The sequence below is a fragment of the Urocitellus parryii genome, unplaced genomic scaffold (genome assembly GCF_045843805.1).
Source record: "Urocitellus parryii isolate mUroPar1 unplaced genomic scaffold, mUroPar1.hap1 Scaffold_43, whole genome shotgun sequence".
In the NCBI taxonomy this organism is placed as follows: Eukaryota; Metazoa; Chordata; class Mammalia; order Rodentia; family Sciuridae; genus Urocitellus; species Urocitellus parryii.
The window spans coordinates 5,210,919-5,228,890 of record NW_027553833.1 but is presented as its reverse complement, the minus strand read 5'-3'; positions in this window follow the sequence as shown (position 1 = coordinate 5,228,890).

Below are 17,972 nucleotides of genomic sequence, written 5' to 3'. Positions count from 1 at the left end.
TCTCAGGAGCGCGATGCACCCTGAGCCCACCCCTCTCCCTTCTGAACCATCTGGCCACATATGCCACCCACGTTGGTCTATAATGTGCTTCTATACCAGCTGTGCAAACATATCACTCTCAAAACTTGGTGGCTTAAAGTAAAAAAACGTGTTATTTCATAGTGTCTTGCCAGTGAAGAATCCAGGCATGGTTTGGCAGGTTCTCAGCCTCTTGGATCTCACACAGTACATAGGGTGACAACTAGGACTGTGATCATCACAAGTCACGTCATTGTTGGAAGGATTCAGTTCCTCCTTGGCTGAAGCCCTTCCTCAGTTCTTATCATATGGACCTGTCCATTAAGTCATAGTGTGATGCCTTTTTACCAGTTATCAGAGAGCAAGAAAAATGGTAAGAAAAACCAAAAAGAATTTGATTGTCTTGTATAATATTGAAGCCAAGCCATGAAGCCAAGTCCCTGAGCACCAGTGTGGTGGCATGGTTGGCTGAAGCCCGGGAGGCCAGCCTAGGTGATGTGCATGGGCCACAGCCACATGGAGCCTGCCATGTAATGTGGGCCTGAGGCACAGCCAGCCAGGGCCAAGGCAAGACAGGGTCAAGGCGACCTAGGTCACCCAACCTGTCGCCTCTCCTGCCAGTGGCTCTGCCTGCCTGATGAGCATTGGAAAAAATGGAAGTGGGGGCAGGAATGAATGGAGATTGCAGGAAAGTTACTTACGGGCTGAACAGTCACCTTGATATTTTCCAAGATGTGATTATCATACATTTGCACCAATAGTGTGGCTACTTTTCTGAAAACTGATCAGCATAAATCTGGACCAATATCCATTGACCCAAGAGCTATATAAATCCCGAGACTAGCATACCGAGGCAGCAACCTTTGCAGTGTCTCCCAATTGCCCTACCTCTATTCTTCACAATTGAATACACCCTCCTTCTTTCACTCTTACCTTCCATGTCCACAGATTTCATTCTTCAGATTTGTGAGACAAGAACCCAGAAAGAAATTGGCAGTGAGCTTCTGGGATCTGCTGCCACACTGGCAGGCATAGCCCAACTTTGAGAGCTACAACATGCCTCTGGATACTAGTAGAGAAGAATCAGGCTTTGCCTGCTGTGACCCTCAGAGTTGATGCCAAAGGCCTGCAGCTTACACAGACCCCTCCCATCAGCAGAAGCAAAGGAACTGTGGTTCCGATATGATTTGAAAGTGACACCCCATTGCGTTTGCTGAACTAGCTAGGAGCAGGTCACAAGGTCCAGTCCACATGAGATGGGAGGGGACTGCATGGCGCTGTGAATACCAGGAGGCTGGTCGCTGGGGACCACCTTGGAAGGCGGCTCTGTCAGTTTCCCAGTTTCAGCAGGTCCATGCTCTCTCTGCAAGCTCCCAGGTAGGATGCTTCTTGGGTTCTTCTTACCATCTGGTGACTCCCAGCAACCCCTGGCATTTCTGAGCTTGCAGTGATAGGGGTCCAACCTCTCCGTCACCACCACACAGTCTTCTCCTCCTCTGAGTCCATCTTTACATGATGTTCTCCTTGGTGTGTGTGTCTCTGTCCAAATTTCTCTCCTCTCATCAGGACACCGGTAACAATGGATCTAGGACCTACCCTGGTCCCGTTTGATTCCTTACCTGATCACACCTGCAGACACTATTTCCAAATAGGACCCCTTGCCACAGGTTCCAGGTGGACATGGATTCAGGTATGGGGAGGACACTCTCTAACCTAGGACAGCTGCCTAACACAGCTTCTCATTCTCTTCCTTCCGTTCCCTGGCTCTGGACGTATTTGTACTCCCCTTTTGACCCTTATTGTTCCTAAGCCCGAACTTGGCACCAGAAGGATCTGGGTTACTTGCTCCCTGGTGCCTCTAAGTAGACCAGCTACAGGAGCATCCTCACCCCAAAACTTGATCAAGGGATTATTAGGAGCAAAGCACTTTACACTTTGGTCCTCTGTAATCCCTTGAGATCTGCACAATATTTCTGGACAATATTTCTCCCAAACAAGACTTTGGGAGATTTGGTAACTAAGGTAAAGACATCCAAGCAAATCAGTTATGTCTTTTTATTTTTTTTTTGTTTTTTTTTGTTTGTTTGTTTTAATCTTAAAGTCAGTTATTCTCCATTCCTTTTCTCCTTAAATATATCTGAACCAGGGACACATTCCCTGAAAACAGTTATGTCTCACTTACGCAGTGGTTCTCATGGGGTGGGGGACCCACATCTTCCTAGAGGGGAGAAGTGCCTGCTCTACAAAATACGTACAAATTTCTGGGTGGGTGACGTATTTGAATGTAATTTTTCCATGGGCTCCTTCACCCCTCCTCCCACCCGAGGATGTCTGGAAATATCTTCAACAATTTTAAACGGACTCTCTCACTCAATTCCCAATTCACAGCAATGCCATCTCTACCTACACACTTAATACATACTTAATTCACCCTGGAGAAACTTAGGTAAATGCATGCAATAAAGCTTCTAAAAGGATATTCATTGCAAGTGTTCATTGCGTGTAATGACAAAATTTGGAAGCAATGCAAATGCCTTTCAGTAGGAGAACTGATAAGTAAATGGTGGCATATATTCCTAAAGTGGAATATTATACACCAATTAAAGAGACCAGATCTATGTGAATGTATAGAATTGGATCTTGAAAACAAAATCAAGTGAAAAATAAAGCAAATTGCAAACCATCACAACCTGAATGATGCTATTTATGTTAAATAAAAACACACAAAACAAGGCTATGTTATGTTTATGGACTTGGATATGTGCAGTAAAAGTTAAAAACCCATGAACAGGAAGGAAATTGACCAAATTAATGAGTTTTGATGAACTCAAGACACAGAGGGAGGAGAATAAGACTGAAGAGGAAAACAAGGAGGATTTCAACTTTATCAGTACTATCCTATTTCTTTTTCACATATTTTTAAAGAAGCTTTTAAAAAAGCAAACAAATATTGTTATTTCAGTAGTATTTATTATATAATTTTGGTAAGTTTCTGACTTTTGGAGGGGTACTGGGGATTGAACTCAGGGGCACTCGACCACTGAGCCCCATCCCCATGCCTATTCTGTATTTTATTTAGAGACAGGGTTTCACTGAGTTGCTTAGCACCTCACTTTAGTTGAGGCTGGTTTTGAACTCACGATCCTCCTGCCTCAGTCTCCCCAGCCGCTGGGATTACAGGCGTGTGCCACCTTTTCAACTTTCAATAATAAGAAAGAATGAAGAAAATGTCCTAATAGGCAAGACTAAATCTCTGTGGGAATGCAGCCCTCTGGGGTTGTGTAGGGCGTGACCTGCATGGGCCCAAGCAGGGCTGTTTCCCTGGCCAGAGAGACAGGGAGAAAGAGGCCAGAGAGCTGATGAGCAATACTCGTGTCCTGGGTTGCAACTAAACTACGGAGCACTAGAGATTTTCATTGTTAGGCCGCTCACTAAATTTCTTGTAGGGTGTTGGAACTGCAGAAAACCCTAAATTCTGGAGCAGGAGGGACAGAGTGCTCTCAATTCCTGGCATCTTTCTTACACTGGTTCATGTGAAGCCTGCCCCTGTTCAGTCACTGGTGCTGGATTTCTGTCGGCCATTGCTGCACCCTTCAGTGGCTTCCTCCCGTTCCTTTCCATAGCTGGCTCTAGTGCACATTGCTTCACTGCAATTGAAACAGCCACGTCCCATACAAGACCCTGTCCTTATGGGGCAGCATCAGAAGAAGAGCCCAAACAGTTCCTAACGTTATGGAGGCATCTTCCAGACACGGAAACAGAACAACTCAGAGGGCCTAGAATGCACCATGTCCCATGGACTCTTCTGCAGCCCTGATCGATCCTCTGTTCCCCTCCTTGATTGCAGGAGCCAGGAACTCAGAATCATGATTGCCAGGGTTTAGATGGGAGGTGTCCCCCAAAAGCTCCATGCCTGAGACAATACAAGGAAGTTTAGAGGTGAAATGATTGGGTTCTGGGAGCCTGAACCTAATCACTGAATGAATATCCTATAAGGATCAACTGGGTGGTGACTGTATAGGGTGTGACTGGAGGGGGTGAGCCACTTATTGTCCTTTGACTTAAATTGTTTCTGTTGAGGTATAATGTCATTTTTGTTCTTCTCTCTTTTGTTTCTCTACTGATACTTTTAAGATTATCTCTTTATCAGCAAACTTAAGTAATTTGACCAAGATATGCCTTGGTGTAGCTTTGTCCATGTTTCTTGTGCTAGGAATTAATTTGAACTTAGATATCTTGGTTTATATCTTCAAAAGTTTGCCCTAAAATCCTCTTCTTTATTTGGAAGCTCCAATTACACATATATTAGGGTTTTTGAAGTGCTGCAGTCTGGCTGGGCAAAATAACCAGGGGCTGACAAGCAACTTGTGAAGATTGATACAGTGGGAGCCGCTTTATTGTAGGACAGCAGAGGTATTTATACCTAACTCATTATACACAGCTTGTTTCAATTAACATCATCTGATACATCAATTAGTCATTAAGGAATCCTCATCATCTTAATAATTACACACAGCTTAACTTAATTATCATCTAGATACAGCAGTCAGTCATTAAGGAATCTCCATCATCTTAATGGCTCGCTGGCATTACTTCTCAAACCACTCCTCCTAGCAAAGTGCCAGGTGCTATCTTGACTTGGTTGTGGCTCTCAACATTGAAGTAGTTTCACAACTCACTGCTGAAATAATGATGATGATGATGATGATGATTTTGTACCATGGGCAATTTACCAGAGTCACATTGCCAACCAATTTCTGTTTTATTTAAAGAGAGGTCCCCATTGAGTTGCTTTATGGCCTCGCTGAGTTACTGAGGCTGGTTTTGAACTTGCAATTCTCCTGCCTCAGCCTCCTAAGCAGCTGGGTTTATAAGTATGCACCACCTGCTCCGTTGCAATCTTTGTTTTCAAAACTATTTCTGTTTCATTTTTATAAATGTATTATTCCTTATTAAATTGTACTAACATTTTCTTAGTCTATTAAAATAGATTGCATATTTTATTGTAAACTTACATTTAAGTATCTATTAGTTTACATCTTCCCTTAACACCTCAATCGTTCATAACCTTCTTAAACAAAGAAAATATGTTTCTAATAATTTCTTCATGTGTTTGTCTAAAGGATATTGCAAATAAACACTCATTTAAATTTTTTTTGACAAATTATTTCATTTATGTTTACTACTTTATTGTGTCATTTACCAAATTTTGGATGTTTTGGCCAACGTTTCTTCAAATGTTTTCCTGAATCAAACTATTTGATTTTTGTTTCTGAGAATCTAATGAAAAAAAATCAGCATTTTTGATACTCTCTTACTCACTATCATAGGTTTTGTGATGCTATGGAAAAACAATGGAGTGACTATGAAAATAAAACATTCCTTTTCAAACATCCCTTTACCCCTCATGTTATAAAGATACAGAGGCTGAGAGAGATCTGATAGAACTGGGGAAGAAAGATGGAGATACATAAGAATGAGGCATTTTGTCACTTCCCGTTCTTCCCTGATGATGTATGGGCCATATTTAATGTATTCCCTCAAGATAAAGTACAAAATGACAGCTGCTAGCTATATCATGAATAATATAATCCTTTGTTTCTCATCTTGAAGTCTCTCATTTTCTGTTTCATCCATGAATGTGACAGGGTAACTTGAAAGTATGATAAAAATCTCAGAACTTTCACAGTTCCTAACAGTGGTGATAAGAGTTATAAGGCGAAGGAGTCTTGGTTTTAAGAATATTATAGTCATTCTTTTTGCTACTATGACCAAAAGACCTGAGAAGAAAAAATTTAGAGGAGGAAAAGTTTATTGGGTGTTCACAGTTTCAGAGCTCTCAGTCCATAGATGACCAAATCCATTGTTCTGGGCCAGAGATGAGGATGAACATCATGGTAGAAAGCCATGTCAGAGGAAAGCAGCTCAGGACATCTCTCACAATGGACAAAATAGAAACCCTATGTCATGCTTTCAGCGACCCACCTCCTCCAGCCACACCCTATTTGTTTACAGTTACCACCCAGTAATCCTTATCAGGGGATTAACGCACATATTAGATCAAGGCACTCCTGATCCAATCATCTAAAGTTTCTTGCATTGTTGAACACATGAGCTTTTGTGGGGGCTACCAATATTGAAACCGTAATAGGGAAAAATAAATATGATGATCTCATTAGCTGATTAATGTGTTTAGAGAGAAGTTGATACAATTGGTAGAAGATGTTCTCACCAAATTTTTCATCAACAGGATAATGAGAGTATCTCCATTGTCTTACATGTAATGAGAAACTATGGATTGACTTGTACACTACTTAATTGAAAATAATTTGAACAATGTCTAAATTGTGCATTAGAAGTTGATAACTATCCCGGGAGGGCTTTTTTGTCAATGGTTTGGAGGTGAGGTGTTCCCCAAAATCTTGCATGTGAGACAATGAAAGAAGGTTCAGAGGAAAATGATTGGATTGTAAGAGTCTTAATCCAATCAGTGAATTAATCCCTTGATAGGAATTCACTGAGTGGTATTTGAAGTGGTAGGGTATGGCTGGAGGAGTGGGAGTTGGTGTATGGCTATGGGTTGTGCATTTCGTATCTAGAGAGTTCTCTCACTTTCTTCTCTTCTCTTCTTCTTCTTCTTCTTCTTCTTCTTCTTCTTCTTCTTCTTCTCTCTCTCTCTCTCTCTCTCTCTCTCTCTCCTTTCCTGACCATGGCATAAGCCATTTCCTTCCTCTGCTTGCTTCCCTCCCTCTTCTGTTATGTCCTGCCTCACCTTGAGCCCCGAAGAATGGAGCGTGCTGTCTATGAATTAAGACCTCTGAAACCATGAGCCCACAAATAAACTTTTCCTCCTCTACAGTTGTTCTGGTTGGGTTCTTTTAGTAACAGAAGCAAAAAAAAAAAACAAAAAAAAAAACAAAAAAAAAAACGCTGAGTAAAACATGGGCCTATAGAAGTTTCAGTCAACTTTCAGACAGTATCTATAGTAACATGTACCTATGCTGAACTAAAGGAAAGTCCTGATTATAGCTAGCAGCAAGTTGAATCATTAGAATTTTGACTGGTTTCCTTGGAAGATGAGAGGGAATAGCATGAATTGCTTACTAAATAGAATGATAAAATCGGCTGGGCGCCTGTGATCCCAATGACTTGGGAGACCAAGGAAGGAAGATCATGAGTTCAAAGCCAGCCTCAGCAACTTAGCAAGGCCCTAAGAAACTCAATGAGAACCTATTTCCTTAAAATATAAAAAAGGGCTGGGTTGTTTTCAGTGGTTAATCATCCCTGGGTCCAATCCCTGGTGTGTGTACACACACACACACACACACACACACAGTTAAAATCTTAAGATCACACTTGATTTGTAATCAATAATGTTAACCTTAGATCCATTCTGAGCATTTTGCAATGGGTATTAATTTCAATGAGAAATACTTAGCTCTGTTGATGTTTTCCTGAGATAGACTCCTCTGACAAACCATAGCTGATACTTTCAGTAGTTTTCAGGTTCTTATATCTAGATTGAGTTTACAATGCCAGTGAAGGTAACTTACCTAGAGCCATGTATAGCAAATGTTTTTGAGAGGTGTATAAAGTGTATGTTTTAGACTACTTATTGTCCAAGACAATTACTCAACTCTACTTTTATATTGCAAAAGCAAGCACAGACAATACATAAATTAATGCTCAAGGACGTGTTTCAATGAAACTTTATGTACAAGTGATCAATTGGCCAGACTACAGGCTATACATTATTCACTTCTGTATTTAAACATGAGAAATTGACTTCAAGACTACAAAAAACTAATATCAGCACACCATCATGGCACAGAAATATCAATGTTTATAGCAACACAATTCACAGTGGCCAAGTTATGGAACCAGCTCTGTCTCCTGTCAACAGATGAAAATATAAAGAAAATGTGGTATATATACCCACCACCGTTTTACTCAGACTTAAAAAATGAAATTATGTCTTTTGCTGGTAAATGGTTGGAACAGGAGACCATCATGCTGAGTGAAATAAGCCAGACTCAGAATGTCAAGGATCAAATTGGAAGCTATACAAAAATAAGAAAAACAAGGTATGGGAGGTGAGAAGTTAATGAGAATTGAAGGGGGATTCCTGGAGTGGAAGAAGGGGTTAAAGGAGGACAGGAAGAGGCAGAATCTGGGGTATGAAATTGACCAAACTATGCTATGTACAGTAATGTACATATCAAAGTGAATTTCACATTTATGCATATCCATAAGTCATCAATTTTAAAACCAAACTATAAATAAATAGAAGACATGTAGAATAGAGAAAGGGAACAGGGGGAGGGAGCAGAGGAGAAAAAGAAAAGTACTGAGACTGGAGTGGAGCAAATTATATTTCATGCTTGTACGATTACATCAAAATGAAACCTGATTTTATGTATAATTATAGTGTATTAATTTTAAAAAATAACTGAAAACAAAGAAAAAGAAAAAAATTGTTGAGTACTTAAGATTTTAAGACAATGTGGCAGCAAATGTCTTATTTTAAAATTCACTCACGAAAAACATTGCTGCTCTAAGAGTCAAGCTGGAATCAACCAGATGTCACATGCCCTTATCTCCACCAGAAAGCAGTTGTGGCTGTGGCTGCCAAGGTAAGGGGCTCTCAAGGCTAAAATAAATGTGCTTCACACCTAAGATAGGCAGCAGGAAAACTTAAAATGCTAGAGTTTGTTTGATTGAAGCACAAGCCGCTTTGCTTATTGAAGCACAGTCATACATTGTTTTATGTCCCCAACCTCTCTTCTCTTATGCCAACTTAAGGCTGAATAAGGCCTTATGTCTCCAAGCTATGTGTACACTTTTCAGTATGCTGGGTAATTTTGAGAAGTGTGTGTGTGGGGGGGAATTCCAGTCTTTGGAATCTGTTGTTCTATTGTGATCTGTTGTTGGAGGAGTGAGAGTTTCTTTGTTGTCCACGTTTCACTGAGACAGTCCTACCAGGGTCTGTAACCTTGTATGATTTCTCAATTTTAACTTTTCATTTTTCACATTTCTAGGGACTTGTTTGTTAATGCAATTGAAACACAAGTATCTTGATTACCAAGAGTGTCAACTCTACTCAGAGCTGCTATATAGTGATTTCAGCTAATCATTTTGGTTTAGAATTACCTTTGTTGAAGGGATGGGGAAGCTACTGGGTATATGCCTTAATTTCTTGTGAGTTCAGCTATACATATAAGAGAATTTTGTACTTATCCTGTTTTATATCAGAGATCATATTAAAATACTTAATTGACCACATTATGTAAAAAAAGATAACTTTTATAAGCAGTTATTTTCTTCTGTAATACCAGCTTGGTGATCTGAGACAATGCAGTGTGTGTTAATACACAGTGAATTCCATATTCATCTTTTGTTTCTTTCCTATTGCTTCAAGTTAGTTTCCTTTTTACAGAAACAAAAGCTTTTTTCCTATGGCACAGATATTCATATGATGAACTTATTAATAACACTTTATGGTTTGTGTAGAAATATTAGTAAAAGAAAACAAATTTAACCTAGACTTTGAGCAAAAATAAAACCCTGCCTTCTAAGCTATTATATTACATAGTCACTTGTATGCATATTGCTATATGAGGTGATTCAGATTGATCGTTGTTAATGATATTAGGCATTTTACAGTAATGATAACCATATTAGTCTCTGTGAAGTTCATATTGATGAACCCAGAATTTGCCTCCATAGGTACTATCGTAGTCATAAATACACAAAAAACCATTGACTCAGTCCCTTAATGAATGTGGTATAATTTCAATTATATGCAAAGTGGGACATCATTTCCATCTGATTATTAATTATCCTTATATAACACTGAACTTTTGTTATTTTTTATGAAAACCTACTATTTTCTGATTCTGGGCATACTACAGACATACTACAGGAATAAGTGTCATATGTACATGTTTGTTCAGAGATATCTTTGTCAAAATTCTACCCTCTTTTGAATCTCTGCCCATGCAGTTTCTTCAGTGGTATTCTAAATACCAGTAAATAATTGAATGCAGATACAACTTTCATATATCTGTGGATTTGCCTATCCATGGGAGATAATAATTTTAATAAATAGCTGTTTACATCTCTTGAGAAAGCAATAAGAAGAATTAGAAATTACTCTGGTAAAGCTTTATGGTTTCTACAATATTCAGATGTATAAACTGAATTCATTCTGGAACCAGTTGAGAAGACCAGAACTTTCCATTTTGATAAATCAAATTAAGCAGCTCTTGCTCCCAAACAGTAATTATTCCCTTTTTGGTTATGGAACTCAAATAAGACATTTATGGACAGCCCATTTTTATTACAATTCTGAGCCTATTCACCTGTTAAACAGTTACCTATATGTAATTTCTGATAGATAAGCCCTTACTTGATTAGATCTTATCACAACTGTTTGAAATTAGAAAATCCACTTCAACAGGAACATTTCCCATGAGCATCACAGAGATCATTCTTTGTCATGACATTCTTCAATATTGTTCACCTTTGACTAATTTCCAGGTAATCTCTAAGGGTTTGCTTAAGTAGTAGCAATTTAACTAATACTTCAATAAAATAATTACAACTTAACTCAAGATCCAAAGCTGTTCCTCTGTGGCATAAACTTAGGGCAGACTCAAAGAATCATGGCAAGGCTTCTAAAAGCTAATCTGTCCTCTTAGAATCAAGACACTTACAAATGTATACCATCCTGATAGTGTGAACCATACCAGTTTTACTGTCTGTAAAGTAAAACATTCCTCTGAATATTTACACATGACTCAAAGTATATGCAACCTCGTATTCAAAATGCTTTGAATACAATTCAAAATTAGTTCACATATTAAAAACAATAAAAATGTGACCAATTCTGAAGAGGAGAAGATAATCAATCAATATTTATTTTTCTGGAATAACTCAGACTTTGGGATTATCTGAGATTTCAGAGCAACTATTTTGATATGTTCCATGAAATAACAATATACATGCTTGAAATGAATAAAGAAATAAGACAAGAAACATCAATTTTAGCATTAGAAAAACTACAATATTTGAAATGTTTTAAAAATGCTAATACATAACTCAATAGTAGATTGTAAATGACAGTAAGCATTTAATAATTAAGGTATAGAAATAACAATTTAATTTTAAAAGAAAAAATATTTACAGAATTTAAAAAAGCCTCAATTTCATGTATGCTACTAGAAAAAAAATGAAATTCCAAAATAAGAGACAAAGACCATATTATTCACAGGACAGCCACCATTATGAGCTCTAGCGTATTTGATTCAGTTCTTTGTAAATTTCCATGTCCAACTAAGATTAGGCATGAGGACCAGAGGGATACCTGCATACCCAGTAAGGATATAGGAAAGGAACCTTAAGCTTAGGAAACCCACATCATTTGTAATGGGCAATAAGCATCCTGTCTCTTTGTTCTAGAGACAGACACTATTCATGTTTTTGAAATTTATTCCCTACGGTCTGTGGAAAGATAATATCAAACAAAGACACTCAATGCCTCTGTTCCAAAATACACAGTAAAACAAAAAGCCCATGGAGAATTGTCCAACCAACATGTAAGAAGAAAGAACATGCAAAGACAGAACAAAACGAAAGCACAGGAGGTGAGAATATGGAAATACAAAACAAAAGTAACCCTTTTGTGTGTGGGGCCTGGTTGGTACTCTATGCTCCCTCCTTAGGGACATGTTTTATCAGATTTATTTGATGTTCAGAGTACATGTGCTACTTCTATCACCAAAGTGAATCATTTTCCTTTTCAAGGTTCCTGACATATATTCATAGGGTAAAAAAATACCTTCAAAAAGTTAAACTATTTGTTGAGTTGTATAATCAGATGAAATAAAATGATACATTTCAGTAATTTAATGACATTCTATGTCCTTCAAAGTATAAGTGAATGAGTTAAAATAAAAACCAGAAATTCTCAACCTTCTCTTCTGTTTGTTTGGAGTGGGCATAAGTGGAGGATTAATACAATATTCTCCCCAAAGTAAAATGTTTCACAAGTTCCAGAATTCCTCATATGACATAAAAAGCAGACTATAAATAAATTGTGTCACAATGAATTTCTATTTTCCATCCTTATAAGAATAGGCCTCATGCTGTGAATTCAATTCAAATATAAGTGGTATGTGGGGCACTTCAGCAGAATCACATTGCTAAGAACCAATTTCACAGTTGAAGTTAATTTTTTTTAGTGATAATGAAATACATACATGATGACTATCATTTTTGAAAGTAAATGTAGGTTTTCAACAAGGAGAAAAAAATACTCTTCTTTCAAAATCCAGTAGTCATTTTGTACAAAATGAACTAGTAATTATAGATTAGGTGCAAATAAAGATTATTACTTTTTACGACAAAGCCCAGAGTTGTTTAACATTCTGTTCATTATTTAATGCATATGAACCATGTAACTATAATCCAAAATGTAGTTTACCTTTAATTCATTTGATTTTCAGTTGACTTTCCCTTTTCTTCATCTTTTTTGGCATAAGTATTTTTAATATTTAGTAGTAATGCATTTCACTTTGCTTATTTATAACTGTGCATTCTTATACCATGCTGGACTTTTAGTCCCAATATCACTTTATGGTCTGAACCTACAAATCAAACCATCATAAACATATTCTTCCAATGGAGATGGGAAGAGACAAAGAGGAAGGCACAAAACCTATGCTGGCTATTATATGAGGAAGATTCACACAATATTTCTGTTTCATTACATTGTTCCAAATTTTTTCACTTGTTCATACCTTAGCTGTAAATGAGGTTGAAAAATGAAGTTTTTGCACCATGGTAAACCATCTTTACAACCAATTATTAGGATATTAATATGGAGGAAGAAAGCCTAAATGTTGGGCTACCACAATGAACTTGATGACATTGGCATGAATAAAAAATGGGAAAAACTTAAGAATAACTTAGCATAGCATCTGTTCACAAACGAACAATCCAATACAGGATATTTTAACAGCCATCTTCTTCATTGTCAATTACTAAAAGTGTGTGTTCATGCATGTCTGTCTAAATAAATTCACATCTTTCTTATGTGTATGTTTTCTTCTCTTCTGTTCTTTATGTAAGACTTTTTCAAACTGAATATGGTAGTATGTGCCCATAGTCACAGAACTCAGGAGGCTGAGGTGAGCAGATCCTTTGAGTTTAGGAAATCAAGACTAGGTTTTAGGAAAAAAATGTAAGAGCCTGTCTAAAATAAAATAAAATAAAATAAGGACACTTTCAAATCTATCTCCCATCCTGAAAAATGTGTAGTACTGGTTTTAATACAACCATTGCAGATAATGGACTAAATTATTCCTGGAAAAGAATAATCAAATTAAGAATTTTATTGACACATTGCTAACAAAGAAAACAAAAAAGGAAGTACCTTAATTAAATAGACCATACATTCAATCTCACTTTGTTATTTTTTTTACTTATACATGTGTATGCACATACATTTGATTATAATCATATTTTACTTATTTTTGAAGATTAGGTAAGATGTTAAAATATTTAGCTATCTCTCTTTTCCATGTATAAAATTTCCATCAACATTTTTAAGCTAGAATATATATTGAAAACATGAATATTAATACTATGATCAGATTCAATGTTATCCAGATATTGTCATTAAATTAAAAATTTTTAAATATATAATTTAATGAGATTTATTCTATCAACATAATTCCTTGCTTACACCTTTAAAGTATTTTTGAAGTTTTTGATATGGTTTTAGAAATAAGTACCCTGGGCTGGGGTTGTGGCTCAGCAGTAGAGCATGTGCAAGGCCCTGGGTTCAATCCTCAGCACCACATAAAAATAAATAAACAAAATAAAGTTATTGTGTACAACTAAAAAATAAATATTTTTAAAAAAGAAATAAGTACCCTAGTCATCATATCTGAAGAGTATCTTAATTCTTAATGATGACAATTATAAACATATGTGAGCTTCACAGTGCAAATAAATAACATTAGCAGATTGAACGCTAGTACACACTAAAATTTAGAAAAAGAAATATATTTTAAACATTTGAGATTAATGTTTAAATAATCTCATGTGAAAAATACTTTGAAAGGTATCTTTGAATTTTATTCTTTTGTAAATTTAGAACTTGCATTTTTTGTTCATTTTCCTAGCTTTATAATAAAAGACTATGAAAGAAAGTAGCAAAGAGTTTGCAAAAATCCTTGAACTAATTTTTCTTTCAATGCCAAATATTTTTATCAGACTCATAACATTTGGGTTCATCATGAGCTTACTGATGAATATTTTAACCTGAAAAGTTTTTTTTTTTGAGTCTGAACTGGAAAAAAAATATGCAAATAGTCACTATGTGTTCTAGAAGGAGAAGTTTCTGCAAGTAGTTTCTGAAAAGCAAACTTTATAAACCAAAATAAATTCCCCAAACCACAAAACCCAATACCCTAGAGACCTACGTTCCTGTTGAACTATTAATTCATGAGCCTTCCAGTCTTCCGCATTGTCACCAAAGAGATGTTTCCAGATTGTTACATGCACCTATAAAAATTTATGTGCTTCCATTCCCATTTTCTCCTTAATGACTCTTCTTGCTGCAAATATTCAGATAAGTTTACCTTCATAAAATCTGTGAGCTCTGGAACATATTCAAGGCAACAAAGTTGAGAGTCTGGATGGCACAGACTCTTCAAATTGTAGTGGCAACTTAGTTTCTGACATCTGGAGAGATCTTTAAAGAAAATATCAAACTCTTTTGTTTCCACTGTAAAAATTTATAATATGATAGTTGTTGATTTCCTTCTACACACCAGTCATTATATTGAATGGGTATTCAGTGGGGTAACTTATTTTGTTACTGTCTTCCACTTCTCAACAAAATTCCAAATGGAATCACCTTCCTTTGAACCTCTTCATCTCAGCCAGTCACACTTAATTCACTGTGATCTGACTGCCAACTTAAGCATAAAACAAACATGATTAATTTTGTTGAAGATTAAACAACTTCCTAGTTGTCAAATTAAATGGGGGACATTTTGGTTATTTATTGAATCACACTGTCATATATGCTATTGATTTTTCTGTGTACTCTTGGATTTCCTTGCAATAATTATGTTCTTTACTTTTCTGTTGGACGTCTGATTTTCTGTTGAATAAAAGACATATTTTCCATATGTCTATTCTAAATCCATAGCAGGAATCTCTTCATATAGTCTTATAAATTTAGTTTTTTTCATACACATTTTATTTCTAAATTTATGATCTCGGAACATACTTCTCTCTATAATTGGGTATCTAGCTCTATCTTATGTGTTCTTCAAATGCATTGATTTTAATACAATGCATTAAAAAATTAAAAACATTAATAGCATTATGCTTTGGTAGATGATGAGCAGCTGTGACTTTCATAGTCTGCTGGCGGAAATATAAAATGCCACCACCATTTTGGAAAACTTTTGGAAGTATATAAAAAATATAAACATACTAATAAAATGACTTGGAAATTTCTCTTCTATTTATCCTATTGCACATTTCCACTCAAAGTTTTATACATGAGTGTCCAAAGTAGCTTTACTTTCAATAAATAAGAGCTTAAAGCAACTCAATAAAAACATCAATAGGTAAGTGCATAATCAATTTATGATGTAACTATACTATGGAATACTTCTCAGTACTAAAAAATAAATATGCAATTGATACATCAGAAATTATGATAAAATGTTAAAGATATTATGTTAAGAAAAAAGGTAGACACAAGTAATACATACTGCATATTCTATTTATTAGAAATTTTATAATGACAGAATGGAGTTCAGTTTAGTGATTATGCAAAGCTGGACACCTGGTGAAATTGAGTAAATGGACACAAATAAATATTCTATACTTCAATTGTGGTGTTAGTTACATGGCTGCATGTTAATGTTGAACTACCTTTGATGCTGCTTTTAAAATAATTAACTGTCATTGCATGTTATTATATATCAATGAAGGTGACCAGAATTTAACTAATTGGCATTTTATCTGTCCTGTCTCTGCTTCTCTTTCATCAAAGTATTTTTATTTTTCTGTACTAATCTGACAAGGAGCCCACAATCTCTTGTGACCTACTGTATAGCCTGTAGTTCATTTATCACAGTCTTAATTAGTTCAGACTACTATAACAGATATACCATGGATTTTGGCAAAAACAACAAATATTTATTTACCCCAGTTAAGGAAGTTGAGAAACCCAAAGTAAAGGTGCTGGAACATTCATTAACGGGTGAGGGGCTGCTCTTTTGCACATGTCCATCTTCTTTTGTACACTCATGTTGCATAAACAAGAGAGAGAATAAGCTTCTATGTCTTTTTTTTGGGGGGGGCATCTGGGATTAAACTCCAGGGCCCTCAATTACTGAGCGTCATTCCCAGTCCTACTTTGTATTTTATTTAGAGACAGGGTCTCCCTGAGATGCTTAGCAACTCACTTTTGCTGAGGCTGGTTTTGAACTCACCATCCTCCTCCCTCAGCCTCTTGAGCCGCTGGGATTACAAGCATGTGCCACTGCAATGAGCCTATGTCTTTTTTTTTTATATGGACTCAATTCTGTAAGATTCCAATATGTGAATTTTGTGAAGATATAAATATTTTGTCTGCAATAAGCTCTAACTCTATTCTTGCTTTCAATTCATGTGCAATTGTTAAACCATTACATCTATACCATCTATTTTCCAGATGTGTCAAATTCTATCTTCATTTTTTTCTTCTAATAATACTGTGACCCACTCAGTTGGTTCATATAAAATTGACCTCTACTGTTGGGAGCTGCCTTGGATGTAGCTGCCTTTAATTCCTGATGCATAGGATTCTGAATGATTATTGCATTCAATCTGGCTTTGTAGTGCCAGGTGGCAGTAACTTGGGCTTTACCCCTGCTGGGATAACAAGGCGTGGCTCCAGGAGTAGGAGTCACCCACTGGGGTTGGGTTCCATTTACCTGTTCCTTTGTAATCCTACCCCATTTGCCCTTTTTGGGATAGAATGTTCCATGGAACCTCCCCTTTTGTGTCCCCTATATAAAAATAAAGAATTTCAGTAGCTCTCTCTCTTTCCACAAACCCTAAATCTAGGATTTTGAAAAGGTATTTCTGTGTGTTTGCATGCTTTCTTTGCCATTTTCTTAAGTTATTGGAATAGTCAGATTTGTGAACCCAGCATAGGTCACCAGCTAGGATAGAAGGTGATACTCCACTCACTGCTAATCAGATTTAGACAGCGCCTACCATAATACTTTATCAAATTGGATAAATAATTTGGTTCTTGTTATGTAAATGTAAATGTTTACCACATCTTCCCTGTTTCAGGGAAACTATTCAAAACAGATTATTTTTATTAAAATGGTTAAAACCTATTCAAACAGGTTTTTGTGATAAGGATCACCAGTAAATAGGGTAATCAAACTCTTGAACTGTGAGAATGTTAAGAACAAATAAATAAAATATATTTTCTTAGTTTATATTGCAGAACTAAATGAGCAACAAGACAAAGAGGACACATAAGTACCGATCAATATTCCAAATTTATTACTGATAAATGTACTTAGAAAATGTGATGTTTGCACTATAGCCAAATGGACTTGCTGGTACTGTCCTACAATTAGATAGATTTAGCTGTCTATACATTGGCACTTCTGTACAAATAAACAGCAGGTCTCCCATAAAAGAGCAGAGACTGACAACTGTGAGATAATAACGATACAGAAAAGCAAAATATAATGAAATTTCCTGTGGTAGACAGATGTCAAAGAAAGGTTACTGAGTTTGGCATGTGCAATTCCTACTTCCTGAGACATTCATTAAACAAAATTCTACTCGCCTGGGAAAAAATTTAATGGGGCATGGAGATAACCAGGGGGTGTTCCTCCTAGGTGGCACCTCACTGGAGT